The 18,523-nt window shown below is 35.3% G+C and overlaps 1 protein-coding gene and 1 pseudogene across 5 annotated transcripts in view; one reads left to right on the top strand and one right to left on the bottom strand.

Moving 5' to 3' along the window:
* TRPC4 (transient receptor potential cation channel subfamily C member 4) overlaps positions 1 to 18,523 on the bottom strand; it is a 222,710-nt gene that overhangs the window by 160,998 nt on the left and 43,189 nt on the right. The window lies entirely within an intron of this gene.
* LOC120610725 (uncharacterized) lies at positions 15,645 to 15,763 on the top strand (annotated as a pseudogene).

The following is an 18,523-nucleotide window of genomic DNA, read 5'->3' as shown; positions in this document are numbered from 1 at the left end:
TTTCCCCTTAGAACTTCTTTTGCTGTGTCCCTTAGATTTAGGGTCATAGTGTTTTCATTTTCATTTGTCTCTAAGTATCTTTTGATTTCTTCCTTGATCTCATTATTAATCCACTCATTGTTTAGGAACATGTTATTAAGCCTCTATGTATTTGTTTTTCAGTGTTTTTTTTTTTTCTCTTGTAATTGATTTCTAGTTTCATACCATTGTGGTTGGAGATGATGCTTGATGTGATCTCAACCTTCTTAAATTTACTGAGACTTGTTTTGTGGTCTAACATGTGGTCTATCCTGGAAAATATTCCATATCCATTTGAGAAGAATGTATATTCTGCTGCTTTGGGGTGAAATTCTCTCAAGATATCAATTAAATCCATCTGGTCTACTGTGTCATTTAAGGCTGCTGTTTCTTTGCTGATTTTCCGTCTAGAGGATCTGTCCATTGTTGTCACTAAAGTGTAAAAGTCTCCTACTATGAGTGTATCGCTGTCAATCTCTCCTTTTATGCTGGTCGATGGTTGCTTTACATATATAGGTGCTCCTATGTTGAGTGCATATATGTTTACTAGGGTAAACATATATGCACACAAAATCTTATAGTGATCCCTTTATCATTATGTAATGCCTTTCATTGTCTTTTATTATTGCCTTTGTTTTCAAGTCAATTTTGTATGTATAAGTATTGCTACCCCAGCTTTTTTAAAATTTCCATTTGCATGAAATATCTTTTTCATTACTTTACTTTCACAAATGTGTGTCATTTGATCTGAAATGGGCCTCCTTTAGACAGTATATATATAGGTCTTGATTTCTTATCCTTTCTGCTACCATATGTCTTTTGATTGGAGAATTTAATCTACTGATATTTAAAGTGATTATTGATAGCTACATATTTATTGCCATTTTATTATTAATATTTATGCTTTCGTTAGTGTTATTGTTGTTTTTCTCCTTTCTTTTTAAAGAAGTTTCTTTAACATTTTTTGTAATAATGGTTTATTGGTAATAAATTTCTTTATCTTTTTTTCTGTCTGGGGAGCTCTTTATCTCACCTTCAGTTTTAATGGATAACCTTGCTGTGTACAGTAGTCTTAGTTGTGGGTTCTTGCTTTTCATCACTTTGGACACTTCCTGCAAGTCCCGCCTGGCTCGCAAAGTTTCTGTTGAGATATCAACTGACATTCACATGGGAGTACCCTTGTTACTAATTGTATCCTTGTTAGCTGCCTTTCTCTTGCTGCTTTTAAGAGTCTCTTTTTGTCTTTAACCTTTTTAATTATAATGTGTCTTGGCATGGGCTTGTCTGGCTTCCTCCTGTTTGGGGCTCTTTGTGCTTCCTGGAATTTTATGTCTATTTCCTTCACCAGGTTAGAAAAATTTTCTGTCATTATTTCTAAAAATAGTTTCTCAATACTTTCCATTCTCTCTTCTCTTTCTGGTACTCCTATTATGTGAATGTTTGTTCACTTAATATTGTCCTAGAGATCTCTTAAACTTTCCTCATTTTTTGACTCTTTTTTCTTTTTGTTGTTCCAATTAGGTGTTTTCTGCTACCTTGTATTCCAAACCGCAGTTCGATCCTCCGCTTACTCTAATCTACTATTGATTCTTTCTAGTATTTTCTTCATTTCAGTCATTGTCTTCTTCATAGTCAAATGATTCTTTTTAATGGTTTCTGTGTCCTTTTTAATACTTACTATCTTCCTATTAAAGTCCTTGCTGAGGTCAACCATTCTCCTCCTAAGTTTATTGAGTATTCTTATAACCAGTGTTTTGAACTCTTTAACTGGTAGGTTCCTTGCCTCCATTTTTTTTTTAGTTTTATTTTCTGGAGTTATCTCCTGTTGTTTCATCTGTGGCATGTTTGTTTTCTCAATTTAGTTGCCTCTCCATGTTTATTTCTATGTATGAGGTAGATTTGTTACATCTTTCAGTCTTGGATAGATTGCCTTATACAGTAGGTGCCCTGTGTGACTCAGTGGCACAGTTTCCTTGATCACCTGTGCTGGGGGCTCTGGGCATGTTCTTCATGTGAGTTGTGTGTGTTTTCCTGTTGTAGCTAAGCCTTAATTGCTGTTAGCATGTCATCAGATGGGATTAACTCTTGGGCTGACTGGGTGCGAGAACTGTCTAAGCCCACAGGGAATGAGCTTCTGTGTCTTGGCTTACACCATAGAGTGGGATTCTAGTCAGATGGTTCTTTTTCATAGTCTGACCCCAGCCTCCAGCTGTGTCGGTTCTGTGGCCCCTTAGCAGGGGCTCTTGTGCAGGCCAAAGTTAGCCATTGTTTTTGATCACTCGGGAAAACCTGATAGGAGCTACAAAGCAATCTGCAGAGGGTCGCCGCCTGTGCTGAACCTGGAGGCAAGTGGGAGAGGCCACGCTTGACATGGCTGTGGCAGCTTATCTAAAGTTCCAGGGCACTCCATGTCCTGAGGCTGCCTGCTGACTACCCGTAAGGCTTTAGAGCTGAAAGATCCTTTGAGTGGTATGTGTAGGATGGGGTGGGGACACGGGGAGTCATTGGCATAAAAAAAGATTTACCCATCCAATGCAGATTCATGTTTCATACCAATGTGAGTGCTGAGCCTGTGGCCACCCGCAAGAACCTCAGATCTCACCGAGGCCAGTTTCAAGGCTGCAAACCCCTGATGATTATTCAAGAGGTACTTTAGCTTGTGCCAGCCCTGGCTGCCTGCCACTAAAGTTTCTTCAGAGATGCTAGGCCAGCAGAAGCTGAGGAGTGATTTTTCTCAAATGTGCCCCCTGCCAAGAGCACACGGTGGGGTTGGTTAGTGGGCAACGAGTCTGTGAATAGATAATTTGAGAGTTGAGTGGGACGGCGTCTCAGGAAGTCACTTGAGTAAAGTGAGCAGAATCAACCAGGATAATGCAGATTCAGATTTGGTGCCATTACTGAGCCTGTAGCCTCTTACAAAAGTTTCAGATCACACCAAGGCCAACTGCTTCCTGTCTCAGGTTGCAGACCCCCACAATTTGTCCAAGAGATACTAAAGCTCAGACAGGTACTGGTTGCCCTCCATCAAAAGTTTCTCCAGGGATGCACAAGCCTTGTGTGCACCTGTCAAGCTGAGGTCTGTTGACTGCTAATGAATTCCTCACCCTCCAAGAGTTCAGGGTAGGGCTGCTTGCCAGAAAACAAGTTTGTCACAGGAAATTTGTGGGTTATGTGAGGTGGGGTCTCAGGGAGACAAGGGTGGAGCAGGCCGAACTCACCAGGCCAATGCAAATTCAGAATTAGCCATGTGGGGGGGAGGGTTCAACATAGGCAAGATAGTGCTCATCTGCAGACTGCCCCAGAGTAGGGCACGACAAAGGAACAATGGCAGCTATCCCTCCAGTTCTTGATCCCAGAGTGGGGCATGGCAAAGGAACAATGGCAGCTATCCCTTAGTCTTTCCCTGTATGTCTCCTGTGACTTCTGAGCTGCTGACCCTCTGCTGTGATCCTGTGAGCCTGTGATGAGTGCCTGTGAGTGAGTAAGTCTGTGTTTGTCCTTTAAGGGAAATGTCTGGGTTTTCAGGTTCCTTCCATCTCACCCACATGGTCGGAATTCACGTTGATTTTTACAGTCAGATTGAGTGGAGACTCCTCTTCCTGGCACTGAAATCCTGAGCTAGGGAGCTCCTGTGTTAGGCCAGGGCCCTTTGCTCCTTCAGGGGGAATTCTACAGCTGTGCTATTCCCACGCTGCTCAAACGTGGTTGTGGGACTAGACCGCTTCACGTGTCCAACCCTCCTACCAATCTCAATGTGGCTTTTTCTTTATATCTTCATTTGTATGTGATATTTTTGCTAGTCTTCAGGTGATTCTCCAAGCTGATTACTTTATAATTTGTTTGTAATTTTAATGTTGTCATGGAAGGAGGTGAGCCCCACGTTTGACTAGCCTGCAACCTTGACCCCCCCTTAATTTCTAACTGGTAAAATTTCAAGATATAAATGCATAAAAATGATTTGTAAAATTATTTTATTTGTTTACATATTTGATTCTATATTTTATTTTATTTATTATTTTGTGGGTGAACAATCCAATGCTTGGTGAATTCTGCTTCATAATAATAGGAAGAGCCAACATCAAAGGATCAAAAAGCGACATTGCTATGAATGCTTGGCTGCCACAAAGCAGTTATCCCTGTGGTGATATTTTTGACACCTACTGCTTAAAACCCAAAAGATCAGAAGGATCATGGGGCACTACTTTCACTGGCTATATTTATATTAACTCACTGAAAATCAAGGTCAAGCAAGCTTTTACCTTTCTGCTACACAGGAGGTTTCTGTCCTTCATGAACTCACCTTAGAGCACTTGCACTACTGTTTTACTCTCAAACTCCTCACCTGGTACTCTCTCCATAATGATTGCACCAAATCAGAAAGTCCTGGGGATTGTGACCAGAAAGAGTCTCTTGGGGCTCGACCCACCTCACCAGCTCAGTAAAAAACCAATGCCTTGTAGTATTTCACAGGTGGCCTACTAGATTGGTGATCCACTCTGTGCCACTCCAGGAAAGAGCCTCCCAGAGCCTCCCACTTATTTTATACCTCTCTTGACTCTGCATGTGCCAGACTAGAATCAAGTTCAACAGGGTCTTCTTTCCTTACTGATTCCACCAAGCCCATTCCCTTGACTGTGGTTTCACTGAACAGAAGGCAGAGACAATGGAAATTTTGATCTTCTATTCATGTTTGGCACTAATTAGATGAGAAGGCATTTGGCTACCTTAAAAGAGTCATAGTTCCTCTCTCTGACATTTATCCAAGCTTCACTAAATTTCTTCACTTTGACATTTAGAGCACTGGCAGAAATCACATCACCTCAATACCTTCTTTGGGCCTTTGAGTTATTTGTTTAAATTCAGCTTAATTAATTTAAATTAAGACATATATAAAATCGACCCACATATTCCATGATATATATGATAAAAATGTAATGACTCTATGTAGTTTTATTTTTAATGCCAGAAATATTTAAATTTATTCATTTCAGATTGTTAATCAGCTAGATTCATAGTTTATCAGAGAAACAATTTCTAATAATTTACTACCATCCTGTGCATTTAATATTAACTCTGTCAGCTTCAGTTTTATGATTGAAAAAATTTATAAAAATATGAATAAATTACTTATACTAGAGGTAGTCTCCGAGATACAACATAGATGATAGATATATTATTAGATAGATAGATGATGATAAATAGATGATAGATAGATAGATAGATAGACAGATAGATATTAAAATAAAATATATGTATTTGTATAGAATACATTTTTATCAATCACATAATTTTTGACTAAAACAGAACTAACAGGACTCTAAATAAGGATAATGACTATATTATGAACCAATGTAAACCATATAATCATACAACATTGATACTTTTGACTTTATGATGTAAATTAATGTGAATTTCATAGTCTGTATTTCAAGTCAAGTCTCATAAGAAGAGTATTTCCCTTCTATTTAATGACTTGATATTTCTAAGCTAAAAATCATCAAAGAAAATAAAATTTTATTCAAAGAAAATAAAATTTTTAATTTTAAAGTTTATAAACAGAGTAATACATAAATACTAATAAATAGTATGTACATTTTTTAATGATTGACTTCACCATACTTCAACTAACCAAGCATTTCATTACCTCTTCTTCTGAAAAAAATATTCAGAAGAAAATTTATGTAAGCATGAAGTCAGTCCACATCCCATTTGTGCCATAAATAAGGCAATATGCCCTAAGTGTGAATTGTATTGTTACTGTGAAGTGTAACATAATTTTTTTTTTTCTAACATTGGTTTTCCTAGATAAGAAAGATAATTCCACAATGGAAAATTTTTTTTAAAAAGAGGGCATCTCTCTCCTTGAGCAGAGCATCTATGTAAGATGTCCTGAAAGATTGTGAAAAATTTCTCACAAAGTAGCCAGAACAAATGAAAGGTCATAGTAGATGTTCTAATAACTCATCCTTCATTTCACTGTACTTAAACTATAACTATAACTGGAAACCTTAATTATTTAGTACTAAATAACCTGTTTGAATCAAGTTTCTAAAGTGATCACTGACATATATAAAATGAAACTTAATTGTGGGTTCTGGTGAGTTAAGAAAGCAAAAAATAAAAAGAAATTGAGATAAAAACATAAATTTTTTATTACAATGTCTCATAATTAAATATAATAAGCAGGTAAGATGCTTAGAACAGTTATTTCTTCTCTCATTTACTCATCCATGAAAACTTTATTGAACCACTACTGTCTTTAGGCACTAAATTGAGTATTGAAAAATATAAATGTGTGATTTCTGGTCAAGATGGCAAGGTAGGTAAACACAGTGCTTATCTCTTCTAATGACCACATCAAATTACAACTAAACTACAAAACAATTATCATTGAGAATCACATGAAGTCTAGTGGAACAGAAGTCCTGCAAATAAAGACATAAAGAAGAAGCCACTTTGCGACTGCTAGAAGGAATGGAGAAGAAAAATGAATTGGTCCCACACCCACATGTGGCAGTTGAAAATTAGGAGGGATATCTTGGCTGCAGAGGTCAACTTGGAGAAGCAAAGGGTCTCAGCCCCACAGTCTCAGTCCCAGGCTCCCCAGCCTAGGACTCTAGTGCTGGGAAGACAAATCCCCACAACTTCTGGCTGTGAAAACCAGGTAAAGATTATGACTAAGTAAAATGGAGGGTGGCTGGAGAATTAGGCAGTCCTTTTAAAGGGCTCACAAATGGATTTACTCACTGATAGACTCATTCACTCTGAGCTTCAGCATTGGGGCAGCAGCTTGAAAGATGTCAGGGACATATAGGGAGGAACCAAATTATCTGGCTTTGGAACGAGAACAGGAGGGGTGGCTTTCTCCTAGATAGAAGTACTGGCAGAATCTATTGTTACTTTGTTGAGTCTTCCCTCCTTTCACCTTGCAGGTGCAGGTGCCCACCATGTCTGAGTCTGTATTGACTTGGCTAACACTAGTCACCCTGCCCTGGTGATTATACAAGACCAGTCCCACCCAACTTGTGGGCCCACCCAAGCCACTTCCAGTAGCTTTTCCATACAAATGGCCTGTTTTGGCTCATGCTGCGAACTTTCCTAAAATCTCTCAAACGTTCACAAAACCCAAACAAGTAGCTTCTGGCCTCAGTGTGCCCCATACCTCTTGCTTCATTGCCCCAAGCCTGGACACTAGTGGCAGCTGGCTTTGGTTTGCAGTTTGGCCTCTTGAGGAACGTCTAAACACAGTGCAGGTGGCAGTGATCTGTAGATTGCTTGGTGCCCCAAGCAGGGCACAGGCTGCAGCTGAACTTGGCTTGTGGCAGAGCCTCTCCAAAGAGTCCCCAGAGCCTGCATGCCCTGGGATGGCTGAGGACATAACTCTAGCTTGAGAACTACCAGGGCCACATCTGAGGATGACACACCCAAAGGGCAGACAGGACAGGCACCAGAGCCCTGCTAAAGTGAATCCTGTTCCATAGTGTCAGTTCCTGCACAACAGCTTCTCCACTATAATTACTAGCCTCACAAACAATCATCTGGAAGGTCAATCTTTCCCACTGATATGCAAACAGCAAACAAGGCTCAACTACAACAGGAAGGCACACACAACCCATGCAAGGGACACACCTGGAGCAGCTAGTATAGGTGACCCGGAGACTGTATCACTGGGCCCCACAGGATACCTACTATATAAGGCCACTTTTCTAAAATTGGGAAACATAAGAGCCTTAGTTAATACATAGAAACAAACACAAGGAGACAGCCAAAATGAAGAGACAAGAAAATATGTTCAAAATAAAAGAACAGAACAAAGCTCCCAGAAAAGAACTAAACAAAATGGAGATAAGTAATCTACCAGATGCAGAGTTCAAAACACTAGTTATAAAGATGCTCAATGAACTTAGGGGGAGACTACATGAACTCAGTGAGAACTTTTGCAAAGATATAGAATACATAAAAATGAAGACAGAAAACATAAAAAAGAACCAGTCAGAAATGAAGAATACAATAACTGAAATGAAGAACATTAGAGGGAATCAACAGTACATTAGATGAAGCAGAGGACCGAATCAGTTAATTAGAAGTTAAGGTAGCAGAAAACACCCAGTCAGAACAGCAATAAAACAAAAGAATAAAAACATGAGGATGGTTTAAGTGGCCTCTGGGACAACATCAAATAACAACGTTTGCATCATAGAGTAGCAGAAGAAGAAAGAGCGAGCAAGGAATTGAAAACCTATTTGAAGAAATGACAGAAAACTTCACTAATCCGGCAAAGGAAATAGACATACAAGCCTAAGACATGCAAAGAGTCTCAAACAAGAAGAACTCAAAAAGGCCCACACCAAAGTCAAAAGTTTAAGACAAAAAGAGAATCTTAAAAGCAGCAAAGAGAAAAGCAATTTGTTACCTACAAGGAAGCTCCCATTAGATTGTCACCTGGTTTCTCAACAGAAACTTTGCAGGTCAGAGGGATTGGCATGAAATATTCAAAATGATGAAAAGTAAGGACCTACACCCAAGATTACTCTACCCAGCAGAGCTATAATTTAGAAATAAAAGACAGATAAACAGCTTCCCAGACAAGAAAAAATTAAAGGAGTTCATAACACCAAACCAACATCACAAGCAATGTTAGAGGGCGTTCTTTAAGAAGGAAAAATAAAAATATGAATAATAAAGTGGCAATAACTGCATGTTTAGCAACAATTACTTTAAATGTAAATAGATTCAATGCTCCAATCAAAAGGTACAGTGAGTAAATGGATAAGAAAACAAGACCCTTACATATGCTGCCTATAAGAGACTCACTCCAGATAAAAAGACACGCACAGACTGAAAGTAAAGAAATGGAAAAAGATATTGCATGAAAATGGAAATTTAAAAAAATAAGCTGAGGTAGTAACATTTATACCAGACAAAATAGACTTTAAAACAAAGACTATAACAAGAGACAAAGAAGGATGCAGTAGTCCCACTTCTGGGTATTTTTCTGAAGAAACCCAAAACACTACTTTGAATAGACATGTGAATTCATATGTTCCTTGCAGCATTATTTACAATAGCCAAGATATGGAGGCAACCTGGGTGTCCACCAATGGATAACTGAATAAAGAAGAGGTGGTACATATATACATTAGAATATTATTCAGCTATAAAAAAAAAGAATGAAATCTTGCCAACTGCAACAACATATATGGACCTAGAGGGTATTGTGCTGAGTGCAGTAGATCTGAAAGAGAAAGACAAATGCCATAAGATTTCACTTATATGTGAAATCTAAACAATAAAATAAATATACAAACAAAACAGAAACAAACTCATAGATACAGAGAACATTTTGATGGTCACTAGATGAGAAGGTGGTTTGGTAAGGTGGGTGAAAAGGGGAAGAAATGAAGAAGTACAATTTGATAGTTTCAAAATAGTCATGAGGGTATAAAATATAGCATAAGGAATATAATCAATATTGTAATAGCTATGCATGGTGTCAAATGGGTACTAGATTTATTGAGATGATCACTTCAAGTTATATAAACATCTAATCATGTTGGACACATGAAACTAATATAATATTGTATGTAAATTATAATTGAATAACAAATATTAAAAAATATGTAAAGATGAAGCTCTTCCTTTTATGAAGCACATATTTTTAGATGGTAAGAAAACCACATAAGGTATCAGGTATAATATCATGAGTAAAAAGTATATTTAGAAAAAGTTCTAGATGCTTGGAAAGCTTAACAGAAAGATAATATTTGAACTGCATTTTGAAAAATAAAAAAATGTATCAGGCCGGGAAAAAAATAGAAAGTCATTTTGGAAGATAGAAATGGTAAAAGGCTGGACATAAAAACTTCATGTATACTTAAAGGAAATAATTTGGCCAGCTTGGAGTTCTGGAATCAGTTATAAATCCATGAAAACAATTCTATAGCTTTGAAAATCTTTCACTAACAAATACATTAATTCATTTTAAAAGTTTTGTTAATACCTAATCAATGCTAGGAAGTAGACTTAAACACTTCCATTATTTAACTTTTATTTTGAAATAATTTTAGATTTACAGAAGGGTTTCAAAGATAGTAGAGTTTCCTTAGCTTCACCTAATGTTTTTACATAAGCATATTTTCGCAAAAATAAATGTTTAACACTGATAAAATGCTATTAACTGAACTACAGATTGATTAGGTTTTTACCTTTTTTTTCCCTCTGTAATATTCTTATTCTCTTCCAGGATCCATCCCATAATATCCCATTGCACTTAGTTATTCTGTTTCCTTAATCCAATCTATGATGGTGTCTTAATCTTTACCTGTCTTTCATAAGGTTGACACTTTTGAAGATGATTGCTTAGGTATTTTGATAAATGTCCCTCAATTTAGATTTGTATGCTTTTCCTCATGATTGAACAGAGATTATGGATTTGGGTAAACAGGTGATGTGGCCATCTCAATGTATCATTGCACAATATCAACATGACCTATTGCTCAATGAGGTCATTCCTGCCAGCTATCTCCACTCTTCTATTTGATAAAAGGAAATGAACAAGCACAATTCATGTTCAAGTTAAGGGGGATTAAGTTTTACCAGCGGGGAGGGTTATTAAAGAATTGTATTTTAAAATTACAATAATTAATAAATATCTTGAGAAGATATTTTATGGTATGTTTTTTCTCCTTGAATTTTTACCCATTGATTTATTTAAGCTTCCATCTGTGGATTTTGTCTGTAGCAATTATTATTACAGTGCTCTAATTGTGATTTTTTATTTTTCTCATTCGTTCTACATTTATTACTTGGCATTCTACTTTAATGAAATTTTATTTAATTTTATCCCTATTATTTATTTAATGTTTATCCAATCCTTTATTTATATCATTGTGGATTTGTAAATATTTTATTTTTAAGTTATAATACTATTGTTATTTCTTTCATTGTTCAAACTGTTTCAGCTTTGGCCATTAGAAACTCCTTTTTAGGTTGGCATCTCTGCTCTCATGCTTTTAATTCATTTATTGAATACTTCTTTAATTTCTGACACTATAAGATGCTCCAGGCTAATCTTGTTTTTCCTTGCTTCACTTTTAGAAGCAACCATTATTTGAAAGAACCCCAGTTCTTTTTATAGGAGAATAGTATTTATAAATTATATTTGAGTGCTAAGTGTGCTTGTTACTACTGGGGTGTCATTGATGTTCATTCTATCATTTCCCTCTCCTGAAATGTAACTTCTTTTTCTGACAATAAGATAACTTGGCTCTCATTCATCTACAACATATTAACCTATGTGTTGAAACTTCATATATATGTAAAATAGTTTCAGGATTGCTGGGCCATACCCCTGTGAACAATAGATTTACCAACTGTTGTTGGTAAATAGAATACACTGTTTGTATACAGTCGTTTGTGTCTCAGTCTTGGAATATCTAGATAAAATATTATTTTCTAATATTATTTAGATCTTCTCCTTTCTTTCCCATCATTCTGATTACATTTTAATTTTCATAGTCCTAGGGAGAGTGACCATTAACAAATTACTGTGTCGAACAAAATGTAATGCTTATGCTAGATCCCATAAAATGAAGTGAAGTGTTCTTGCTTGTGTTAATAACCCAAATCATAACATGTCAATATTATTGTGTACTCTGGTATATGAAAACTAATTAACATTTGTCATAAAATTAGTATTTGGTAAAATAATAACATATTTATCCACTCAAAGAATATTATTGAAACTTCAGTATATATTTAATAATGTGCTAGTAAAATTTAAAGGCATGGTCCTTCTTTAAAAGAAATACACACACACACATACACACACATAAAATTAGTAAAGTCAAGAGAAACAGAACCTGGAAAAAATAGAAAGTCAATATTTTGTAGGAAATGTATTGAAGTACTAGCATTGTACCCTTTTGTTCAATATCTATAAGAATGCAATTGCTCAACCCAGTTATCTCCACCCGAATTTCAAGACTCAACTTAAATATCACCTCCTCTTGGAAGAATTTCTGGACCCTGCGCACCCCCAGTAATGGCAGTTTCAGGAAGATGTTTCATTTCTATTCCTTGCAATTAAAGGCTTATATTTCTCTGAGCAAACAGATTCTCTGAGCTTTAAAAATCTCCACTGTATTCACTGATTTTCTCTTTTTCTCCTACTATGCCATAATATGTTCCCCTCAATGGCAGGGTCTGCTTTACTAATCCCTATATTTCCACTACCTACCCTATATTAATCGGTTTTATTTTGTCAACCAAATGAATTATGGTTGTGCATTTGAGCTATTTATAAGAGCAGATGGAGATTAAGTATTTGTAATTACCATTTGTGTTAGAAACCTCTAAACAAAGGAGAGATGGTTTTAAATAGAATTGCATGGAGCAATAAGTGAGTAAACAAATGATAATAAATAGATTGTCAAAAACAGAATCTACACTTTGCCAGAAATATTGCATTTTGTTACATTTATCAAAGGCTTTCCCATAAGTTTTTAGATAAAAGTAACTGAATGCTAAAAACCAGTACATATTTTATGTTTTTATACTTTTTGTATATATAAATATGCTTGTTATATAATAAACTCACAGAGTCTTTTTTTTTCCCTACAATATAAACATAGTAACTCATGTTTTAAAAAAATCTAAATGAAAGAATCTCTCTTAGACTGGATAAGGTGAACCCAGCAGAAAATTGTCATCAATTATAAGGTCCAATATGGGCCAAGCACATAAGTAGTTCCTCTTACAAAATCAAATTTGAGGAAGTCCTTTGCACTTAATAGATGTGTACATTATAGGGACACATAGAGAGATTAATTTTCTTTCCTATGTTAGGCTTAAATAGCTCCACAGAAAAAGGGTAAGTACAATTTGGAAAATAGAGAAGTGTCGGAAAGATGTTCTGGATATATGAAAAATACTCAGACATTTTATTTGAAGTAAACAATTATTTTTTATTTATGCATTCAATTAATATGTATTGCATAGTTGGTAGGTGATTCTGTATAATATGCTAAGAAATTAGGAGGTAAATAAGCCATGATGTGACCACTGAATTTATGGAACTGATTTTATCTCATGATGGAGAGACAGAAAAAGGATTTCACAGAAATGAAATTGGTGATGTGATTGATACCTAGGACCTGTGTGGCTGCTTTAGACCCATTACTATGTTGCGGGGTTACTAGAATCTGAATGACAAAAGGAATGAACTTGAGAAGATCAAGGGTATAGCAGCACCCGGAGGAAGATCTGAGATGTGTACTGGGGTACATTAAAAATGCCACCAAGATGTATAACTTGCTAATGTCAGGTTTTAAGATCTTCTAGCTAATCTAGTGTGACTTCTGAGGACTGCAATCTATGGGCACAAAATCATTAGCAAATGCAAAATTGTCTGGAAAGTTAAATCAAGATAGTAAGATTCTTGATGGTCTAGATGTTTAAGAAATCTTTTATGTATTAGGAAGCAGGGACTATATTGGAGGAGGGAACTGTTTAGAAACTTTCAGAGAAGGACCTCCTTAAAGAAAGCTGAAATTCACTGGGTACACAGTATGTTCTAGGTCCTCTGCCATGTGCTTTATGTAACTCTCTCATTTAAATCTTACAACTCCAAGACAAAGTAACATTATTATCAGTACTTTATAGATAAAGAAACTGAAGCACTAAAAGATTAAGATATTTTCCTAATATCACACAATAAGTAAGTTATAGAACTGAAGTTTGAACTCAGGCAATCTGGCTCAAGACCCCACACACTTTCTTCCTGTACTATTTTTGCTTTTCAATACAAATTGAAAAGACTAATGACTAGTGGATATCAACTATTATGAAAATAAAAAGAGAGATTATGACCGATCATTAGTTTTATTAAGAAATAGTTTTAACTAAAAAGGTTTATATTGTATTTTATGGGTTATAAAGCAAATTTCACTTTGTGCATCTATAAAGAATGAAATGCTTGAGTATTTAAAAAGTACATAAGATTATATTTGGTAATTTGAAAAGAGCTATAATAGGCAAAGTGAATGCAGATATAATTCATATATATATATATTATATATATATAATATTATAATATATAATATAATATTATATTATAATATATATAATTATATATATAATATATATATTATAATATAATATATATTATAATATATATAATATAATATATATATATTATAATATATATAATATTATAATATATATAATTATATATATATAATGCTTTATTCTTTCAAAGTGTTTTTAAATATATGAATTTTTCTAACATCCCAGGAGGAAGTATATTTATTTTAGAGATGAGGAAACAGGTTTGGAAGTAATGTGTCAAGGTGATTTCACACATAAAGTCACTTAAAGATAATTAAAATATCTCTATTAGGACATGTCTTAACAACTAAGAACCATATTAACAAACTATAAATGAGAAATTCATTATATATGATTCTAAATTTTAAAAAAATTCTTTAATATTCTCAAACTATTGATATTTTATTTTTATATAGCATAGATCATTATAAGTATATCATAAGTAGATCATAGAATTTCAGATCTGGAAGGTAATATATCCCTTTAGAATATTCTTTGCGTAAAAGAATTCACATTTCTAATATAGCTCCTACTGAAAATGTTCTATACTATTTTTATTATATAAGGCAATGACAACTACTTATTAGTACTTCCTATTTTATAGGCTATATTTCTCTGGGTTGTATATAAAAATATTATGAACTATGGCAATACAAACACGCTATAGACAAACTATTTCCATCAATGCCAAATTACATATTCATTTATACAATAAACATTATTTTTAACTGCTGCCACCATGTTGTATATACACTTTGTCTCCTTTCAATAAAAACTTCACTGGGGAATTCTTGAATTAGTAACCTCTCTTCCTTTAAATTTTCCTTTGCATTTATAGTAAGGATGCCTATGTATAGAACACCTCCGACAGACATAAGATTCTAGTGCCTGCTGGAGAGAAACTTTTCTCTCAATAGTATCTGACCTTGAGGTTTTGTTCTTCCATAAAGTATGTTTTGCACTATTTGGAAGATTATGCTTTTCTCTAGATGTAACTAAATATGTCCAAAATTATAAAATCTATGGCTTAAAATTTTCTAGCAAGAGTCTTCACTTTATATTTTGCAATAAACATCATGATAACAAGTCAGAGGAGCCAACATAATAACTGAAATACCCTAAGAATAAAATATTTCAGTTAGTTTCTATATATAGAGTTCTTCTTGATATCCTTAGTTGTAAGAAATTCTATTGTTTAAACACGGTCTTTTGTAAAATTAAAAAAAAAATTCTTGAGATTAAGGTAAATGTATTTCTAAATAAAATAGGGAAGAATCAGAAGTGTCATTGCAACAAAAGTAGAATAAGAATAAGATAAAGCCAGAGAAAGACTAAATTCACAGTATAATCTTGGGAAAAATGGAAGAGAAGTTTGATAAAAAGAATATCTTTACTAAGTTTGATGAGTCCAGTTATAAACTTAATGAGCATTTATCTGAAATATGGAAAGATTCTAGAGAAGGTACCAGAGGACTCAACCATACAATGTTGCTAGTATATAAGAATATAAAACAATTAAAGTCTACAGCCATGCCACTCTGAACATGCCCAATCCTGTCTGATCTTGGAAGCTAAGAAGGTTCGGGCCTGGTTAGTACTTGGATGGGAGACCACCAAAGAAGACTGGGTGTTGCAGGTAAAAAAAAAAAAAAAAAAATATATATACACACACACACACACACACACACACACACACACACACACATATATACATATATATCTTATATATATATATTTTACATATAAGATACATATATATTTTACATATAAGATATATATATATATATAAAACAATTAAGAATATCAATTGACGACACCCAAGTCCCTTGGCCATAAAAGGCAATTTACAGCTTCCAAAGATTTGGGCTGGACATCTTTGGGGACTACTATCAGCCTACTACATCCGCTTGTGTTGTCATCACCGAGGACTAAGGGGTCCACATTGAAATTACAACCAAATTATAAAATAATCAACGTGGAGAATCACCTGAAGTCCAGCTAATTTAATAATATAAAGGAGCCACATCGAAGCCGATCCAGCAGAAGACCTGAACAGATACTTCTCCAAAGAGGAAATACAGATGGCTAATAGACATATGAAAAGATGCCAAAGGTCACTAATCATCAGAGTAATGCAAATTAAAACCGCAATGAGATATCACCTCCCACCTGTCAGAATGGCTATTATCAATAAATAAATAAAAAATCAAGTGTTGGTGAGATGCGGAGAAAAGGGGAACCCTCATACATTGTTGGCAAGATTGCAAATTGGTACAGCTGCTATGGAAAGCAGTATGCAGGTTTCTCAAAATAATTAAAAATGGATATACCTTTTGACCCATCAATTGCACTTCTGAGTATTTATCCAAAGAAAACCAAAACAATAATTCATAAAGATCTATGCACTCCAATATTCATGGCAGCACAATTTACAATAGCCAATATATGGAAGTAACCTAAATGCTCATCAACAGATGATTGGATAAAGAAATTGTGGTTCATATGTACAATGGAATATTACTCAGCCATTAAAAAAAAAAATGAAATCTTACCATTTGAAACAACATGAATGGACCTAGAGGTAATTTATTATGCTGAGTGAAATAAGTCAGACAAAAAATGATAAATACCATATGATTTCACTTATATGTGGAATCTAAGGAATAAAAAGAATGAACTAATCCAAAACAGACTTATAAATATAGTGGACAATTTTGTGATGGACTGAGGGGAAGGGGAATTGAGAGGCTAGGAGAATGGGGTGAAGGGTCAAAGAAGTACAAATTAGTAGTTGATAGTTGGGCACTGGGATGGGGAGCTCGACAGAGGGAATACATTAATGTGATGGCTACATGGAGGGCCAGAGGAGGAAGGGAGCAACTGGGAGGATCATTTTATGAACTATATAGATGTCTCATCAATGTACTGTATATTTGAAACCAATTTAAATTAAAATAATTTTTTAATTACAAAAAGATTTTTTAAAATTTTAAAAAAAGGATATCATTTAAACATATCATGAGTAGCAAGGAAACATTGCAGAATGAGAGACGTCCTCAGATCTCTCCTCCTGAAACAACAATAAGCTGAACATCTAAAACTCAACAAAAAACACCCAAAATTCACACCATCATGTCTGAGTTTGGTATCAGCGCATAAAAGCTACCTCAGATCAGAAACCCGAGTGTCGGGAGGTGCACTGGGAGAAATAAAGAAGATGCCTCTTGCAGCCGCCAGAGCTCATTGCAGGAGGAGTGGGAGGGGAAAAGGTGCAACTTCCCTGATCAGCCAGTCTGGAAATACAGTGTATTCTAGCAGCCGGCAGTAGAGCCCAGTCATCAGGGCAGAAAGCAGAGAAGCAGGATGGACAGCAGAGAAACAACAGCTGATTTTTATGGCCGTGGTTGCAAAATCGAGGCTGAGCCACAGCCTCCAATTCCCAAACCAGAGGGTCTCTCCCTGCATACTCTCTGAGATCAATCCCTGTGGAGCTCCAGGACAATCTGAGCAAATGCTACCGAAACTGTTGCTCACACTGACAGAGACTGAAACTAAGAGTAGCACGTGTGATTAAGTATCTACAAGAAAATAAAAAAGACATTTAGGCTTTTTATAAAGCAGGGATCCAAGAGGCTTAGACGCCACCTACTGGAAACCCAAAGAAAGGCTCCTTCTTTGCAGCAGGTTAAAAAGAGACCTTTATATAATAAATCTTCTTTCTGGAAAAACAACAGAATACAATTCCATTAATGCCCAGGTGCAGAAACAGTCCATTAAACACCATGAGCAACCAAGGTGACAAGGCATCTCAAAAATAAAGAGAAAAATCTCCAGAATATAAGCTTACAGACATAGAAATATGAGACTTAAATGACAGAGAATTCAGGATGGTACTTCTGAAAAAACTCAATGAGATCCAAAACAACTCAAATCAACAATTTCAGGAGTTGAAAAAACAACTAGATGAGCAGAGCAAGGAGACTGATACCCTCAGAAAGAAACAAATAGAACTTCTGGAGATGAAGAACACACTGCAGGAGTTGAAAAATGAAATAGCAAGCTTGGGAAATAGATTCGACCAAATGGAGGAAGGAGTCAGTGATACTGAAGACAGAAATCTAGAAATAAATCAGAAGGAAGAAGAGAGAAACTGAAGAATGAAAAACAATGAAAGAGAAATTCAAGAACGAGCTGATACCATCAGGAGAGGAAAGAAGAATAAAGGGCATTACTGAAGATTAGGAAAAGGAGTAGGGACTAGAAAGCATTTTCAGACAAATAGTTGATGAGAATTTCCCAAATCTAAGGAATGAGCTGGAGCTTGGAATTCAAGAAGTCAAGAGGACACCAAATTATCTCAACCTGAAAAAAGCCTTCACCAAGACACATTGTATTATAT

The sequence above is a fragment of the Pteropus medius genome, unplaced genomic scaffold, assembly GCF_902729225.1.
Source record: "Pteropus medius unplaced genomic scaffold, Ma_sr-lr_union100, whole genome shotgun sequence".
NCBI classification, from domain to species: domain Eukaryota; kingdom Metazoa; phylum Chordata; class Mammalia; order Chiroptera; family Pteropodidae; genus Pteropus; species Pteropus medius.
This window is presented reverse-complemented; position numbering and strand designations above follow the sequence as displayed.